General features: G+C 31.8%; 1 protein-coding gene across 4 annotated transcripts in view; it reads left to right on the forward strand.

Moving 5' to 3' along the window:
* Positions 1-5,148, forward strand: part of MBNL1 (muscleblind-like splicing regulator 1) — a 222,235-nt gene extending 217,087 nt beyond the window's left edge. For all 4 annotated transcript variants that reach the window (XM_011958971.1, XM_011958972.1, XM_011958973.1 and 1 more), the window contains one exon: positions 1,750-5,148. The gene's annotated coding sequence lies outside the window, so the exon portion shown is untranslated. The remainder of the gene's footprint in view (positions 1-1,749) is intronic.
* Positions 5,149-6,005: the final 857 nt, after the last annotated feature.

The following is a 6,005-nucleotide window of genomic DNA, read 5'->3' on the forward strand; positions in this document are numbered from 1 at the left end:
GTGCCCATTTTTCATCCATAGGAATACATTTTGTCCAGTATGCGTGCATTCAAGTTATAACATGTGCTCAGATGCTTGTTAATTACTTATTTTTATATTTAGAAAGAGACATTATGCTTAAAACTGAAATTGGTTAAGATGGGTGACCATTCTTTGTTGCTTCCTTTTTTTTATCTGTATATTAACATATTTACAAATGAGTTTTTGGTGCTACATTGTGTTAGTTACCATGATATCTTTAAGGAGATAAAGATGAAATAGACAATAAGATAAAGATGTAAGGAATTTCAGGATAATATATTAAAATAAGAGAGGTTTGAAGAAATTTCTCTTAGAGCAAAGATGAGGAGCAGGTATTCCCAACAGGATACATAAACAAATGAATTTGGACAATGAGGGTGTTGTTCTAAAGACAGTGGAGGTGTAAAGGCCTTGTAAAAGAAGGACAGTGTGCCAAGTCAGGAAACGATGGTGGCTGAGAACCAACTCAGAAAGTCTTGTGATGTTAATCTGTAGCAAAGCTGGACAAAGTCAAAGCCCATGCAAGAAAGGAGGATAGGCAGAGTTCAATAGCCATTTAAGAAAGAAATGATAGGCTCAATCGGAAAAGTACTGCCAAAGACGTGCTGCAGTCGTGAATTATTAAAATTGATTTTGGTCTATTTCATAAGTTTTCTCAAAGCAGTTCTGATAAAAAGGTTCAGATTCTGAACAATAGCCACATTTTTAGAGGCAGCAGCATTACTTTGTCGTGTTGTTGTTTTAGAAGAAGAGTTTGTTTGACATGCCAAAGCAATCTGTTTCAAGCTCTTACAGTCAATTAGGTGTGTTTGGTGTGTATATATTTAACTGTATTCTATTTCTTAGCAATAATCTAGGTTGAAAAAAAATTCTAAAAATAATTAGCAAACCAGATTTGTCTTTGAAGCTTAAGCATTTAATGTTCTGTTCATTTAACAAATGGTTGCTCATCTTCATGAGGAGTTGCAACATTTAAACTGATTTTTGAGTCACTAGATTGTGACTTCTTTCATTTTCAAGGTTGTATTGTGAAGCATACTTTTAATATATGTAAAGATTCCCTGCTGAGAACAAATTTCCTGTAAAAACTGGAACTGTTAATCCACAAGTACATTGTAGTATCTATTACAACTTAATTCATGAGTAATAATTCTGTAATTCAAAAAGAATGATTTTTATTTTCTTAGTTTTAGGAGAAAAAAGTTCAACAAACTGAATTATCTAAAGCCATCACTTAAAGTATCATTCTTTTTTTTCCAAACATGCATTATGCTAATCAAGCACCCAAATAGAATAAATCTTGTTTAATAGAACATATGACATGAATTTTAATTTTGTAGACCAGACCTTTACTCTTGAAACCTTATTAAACTTCAGAAAAGAAGTAAGTTTAAATTTTGCCCTACAACAATTGTGCTAAAAAAGAGCTCTGTATATTATGCCCCTTGATTCTGCAAATGTATTTTATACTTTTAGTTTAGGATTGGTAAATTTTTTAGCACATTCTACAGTTCTATTAAATTGTACACATTATTTCGTTCGTATAGAGATGATAGACAGATTTTGTTCTGTCTACTCTTGTGAAATGGTTTTTGTTTTTATGTGAAGATATAATAACTTGTGAATATACTGGTTAATCAAAAAGAAAATTGTCATATTAAATGTATATTAGAAACTGCTTTTAGATACTATCTGTTCTAACAAAGATTATCTCTTTTTCCCTTGTAGATCATGCTAAAGAGGAAAGGACAGTGTGCTTGGTTAGAGTAAAGGATGAGGTCATTAGCCATATTGTATATATCGTCAAGCAACACACACAAAAGTTCCTCAGCCACAAGACATCCACATATTGCATGTTAACCAGAAGAAAAGACAACATGGAAATCCACTGCACACTGTTGCCTATACACTTTGTACATTTAATTGATATTTGTGCTGAGGTGATATTCCTGTCTAAAAGAACAACATTGTCTTTCTTTTCTAGCACAGAGTTATGCATTCAAAGATGCATACCTGATTAGTTTCCTATATATTCATGCCATCTTGAAAAGACAGACTATGGTGTAACCATGATTCTATTATGTATTGGTACGTCTGTAGACCAAGATATAATTTTTTAAAAATAAGTTTATTTCTTTCAAGGTTTACAAATAACAAAGGTGCACCTTGTATTTAAAATTGCCATTATAGATGAGAGCGTGCATGCACAGTCATTTTTGTTTAAGAGTAATATTTTTAATGTAATAGATTGTAAGACGTGGTGAGGGAGGGATCTGACAGAGATGAATGTGCCAAGCAAAACCACAACTGTGTATATTTTAAAGCACATCATGGCTTTAAGTACCATGTTGTTAAGGATTCTCATGAAGTGCCATAGACTGTACATCAAATTAGAGTATTATTTCTTCAGTGTTACTGTTTTCAGAGCCACATTTTGTTGCATATTTGCTAGTACTAATCAGTCAAAGGGCACCATTCTTTTTTCTTTTTTTTTCTTTTTTTTTTTGAAACCAAAGCTGTCTCAGAAATGGCCAATTTAACTTTACAGTAACAATAGACAGCACAACACAAACTCTCTCAATACAGATAAACTCACACATACTGGAGATATATATAATAGATATATGTAAAATTATTTTAATGCATTGTAGTATAATATTTATGCATACTATACTGTATAACATGTTATTCAAAAGGGATTGCCATTTCTGAGACACAATAACAAAAAATGTTTGAGGAAATTATTTTGCTTCTATTTATAGCCTCTGTCAAAAGTCAAAAGACTATAAATGCTTTGCAAAAATGGTTTCACGTTTGCTCAAATGCTTCATCACAGTCACATTCAAAATAGTGACTCTAAACAAAGAAGAAAGCAGCACTGTCATCAGATGCATGATAAACCAAAATATGAAAATGGGAAATGTTTAATTAACCTAGTAATTGGGTGGGTTAAGTACATGGGTGAATTTTATATGTGATTTTTGTTTTGTTTTGTTTTGTTCAGATTAACTGCTTATAGCCTTAGAAAGCCTTTTACAAAATTAAAAAAAATAGATGTGCATTCAGTTTTTAAGAATGGAATCATCCAAAGGAATTCCTTTTTTTGAGGTTTGGATGTCGCAGCTAGTAAAGGATATTTTTGCTCTGTTCAGCAGTTCTAAAAATTGCTGAAGTAGGGGCCAGGTCACTGGTAGTTATAGTATGGAATGGGAGAAGTGAAAGTTCAGTTATAGAACTTTCCATACTTCCAAGTTTACTGCAAGTTTTTATGCTTGAGAGAGATGCTTTCTAATATAAGACTGATGTGTTGATTTTACTGATTGTACTGTACATCTATTAAAGCCTTAGATTATTACATTACGGGTTGGAACCCATACCAATGTAATTTCAATCGTGTTAAGAAAGTAATGGTGACTTCACATGTTATTGTAGTTAGTTACATTATAGAATATTACTTATTTTTCTTGTTAAAATGTAGTTTTTCATTTCCTACATTTATTAGATTTTCATTTTCTATTAACAATTGAATACCATTTCAGTTTATAGACTTGTTTTATTAGATTTTACCGATGAATTTTTCAAAATACAAAAAAAAAGTAGTTTTTCCTTCATAACATACTCAGTTTTGAATTACATGTAGTGTCATATGAATATTCGTATTGTTAACTAAATGATTTATATTTTACTGATTTAATATTACAGTGTAAGAATGTCAGTCATTGTTAGTTCTTGTCTAGTTTTCATTAAAAGAACAAAGATCTTTTATATGGATATCTTATAAATATATAATCATTGCTAAGTAAGAAGTTAAGTTGTTGCTATCGCAACAATCCTGGCAGACAATTGAGTAATATTTTGATGATTTATTTTGTTTGTAATTAGTTATTATAAGAAGATCTAGATCCTAGATATTAGAATAAAATTTATTTTCTACTGTATCCATTTCAAATGTTAAAATATTGTTTAATATTTTTGAAATCCCTGAATATCAGGCCTTGTTATAAATAAGCTGCATAATCAATAAATAGAACAAGGGACTTTTTGTTGATAATCCAAATACTCAAAGTTTACGTAATGAAAATTATAGCGTGTGTGCAAACTCTTGAGGGTTGATTATGCTGCAATTTAGCATGTTGGAACGTCTAGAGAGAAGGTTGACTTTTTGCACTTCTGTATATAGTCAAAAGAGAGAAACCTGTATAATAGTAAGATCTTATTTTGAATAAAAACGTCTATAATTACAAGGAGTTTTGTTAAGGCTAATACAATGACAGACTGAGCAAAATTGCTTGCAAAAGTGGCACAGAGTTAGCACTCCATACCCCTTCAAACATGTTGCTTTGCTTTCTTGTGGACAGCTTGTAGTTTGCCAGGATTTTTTCAACTGGAAAGATACGCCATCCTTTCAAACCCTCATGACTGACAAAAACTCCATGGGGCCAAATCTGCCTGAAGATCATTACCAAAAATAGCAGGTACTTCTACCATTAAGGTGAAATCATGGATCAGATATTCCTTACATTTTTCAAAACTACTGCATGTTTAAAACTTCAACAAAAAAAGAGAGAACTATACTAAGAACATATATTATTCAGATCAGTTTCTGCCAATTTCAGTGGTTTATTGTTCACAAAAAAATCTTCAAAACAAGTATTGACTGTCACAAAATTTAAATCATGAACAGGCAAACCAAACAGCACACTGTAGCTATAGTTGTTATGTGATTGTTTTTTAATTGCTGTAGGATCCTGTTCTTTCAGCAGGTGAAAAATAAAACGCAGTTCAAATTTCACGGTTTTAATTTTCAACTCAGAAGCACTCAAAGATGCAAAATGTGATAATGGGCACTTGTTAAAAGAATTAGTGTATCCAGCCTTCACTCCAGCTGGTTAATAATGTTGCACTTATCAGCAACCCTACCACTTTCATCTGCTGAAAGGACAAATGTGCTTGGTTTTACTATTATGTAATCACAACTTACTTTCTGCTTGTAGTTGCTTAAAATTATGTATTTTGTCTTGGGCTGCAATTTGTTTTATGCTTATTTTATTATTACTGCGGTAGTTGACTTTGCTGTATGGAAAAATAAAGTGAAATTGCCCTAATAAAACTTCTCTTTCTTAAGTATATTTGTGTATCTGAGATTGAATACGAAATTATTTTTGCGAGTTTCATGTATTCATGAATATGTATCTTTACAAACATATTGATGTATAAGTTTGTTACCTGATTTTAACTGATTGCAACTGCAAGGAAGGCGTTTGTTGTCTTTCTCACTAATTATCCTTTGATAATGAGAGAAAGAATCTAAATCAGGATATATTGCCATCCTGTGCCCAATGTTTTCTGAAATTCTTGCCTTTCCCTGTCTGACACTTTAAGTGCCGATTGAAATAGTTTTATAAGCTTTGCAATTTCTACAGATAGCCAGTGAATGCCAAAGTTTCAACATGAAGAACATGCACATTGTATCATTTAGGTCTCCTTTATGCTTGACTGGCATTTGGTATTTAGTCAAGGGTTACAAATGCTCATTTGTAGGTTGATGCCTTTTTTCTAAAATTTATTGTAATAAAAATAGGTGTATTAGTCATAATCAATACAGTTCTGTTACTGGTTGAGTTCTAAAGGACAATTCTATTATTTTCAGTAGGTCCAACTGTTCTGGGTGCCGCTTGTCAAAAAGAATGGCTACCCTGAAGATGAGAGTCTAAAGCAGGAGTTCACAGCCTTTTTTGAGTAATATCAAGACATCCGGCTCTTTCCGTTTAGTGATATTTTGGAAATCTTTTCATTGAAAAAAAATTCAGTAACTAGAAGTTCTTGTAATTTTTGCGGTACTTTAAATGAAACTATTTTGTTAATCATAACAGCATATACATGCATCTGAAAAATTATTTTCAGAAGAGTTGTTATTACAAGGAGGACCTACTAGGGGTCCTCAGCTCACAGAATGGGACTCTGTTAGAAGTCATTCGTTTTTC

This window comes from Colobus angolensis, unplaced genomic scaffold (genome assembly GCF_000951035.1).
Source record: "Colobus angolensis palliatus isolate OR3802 unplaced genomic scaffold, Cang.pa_1.0 Scaffold48, whole genome shotgun sequence".
Classification (NCBI taxonomy): domain Eukaryota; kingdom Metazoa; phylum Chordata; class Mammalia; order Primates; family Cercopithecidae; genus Colobus; species Colobus angolensis.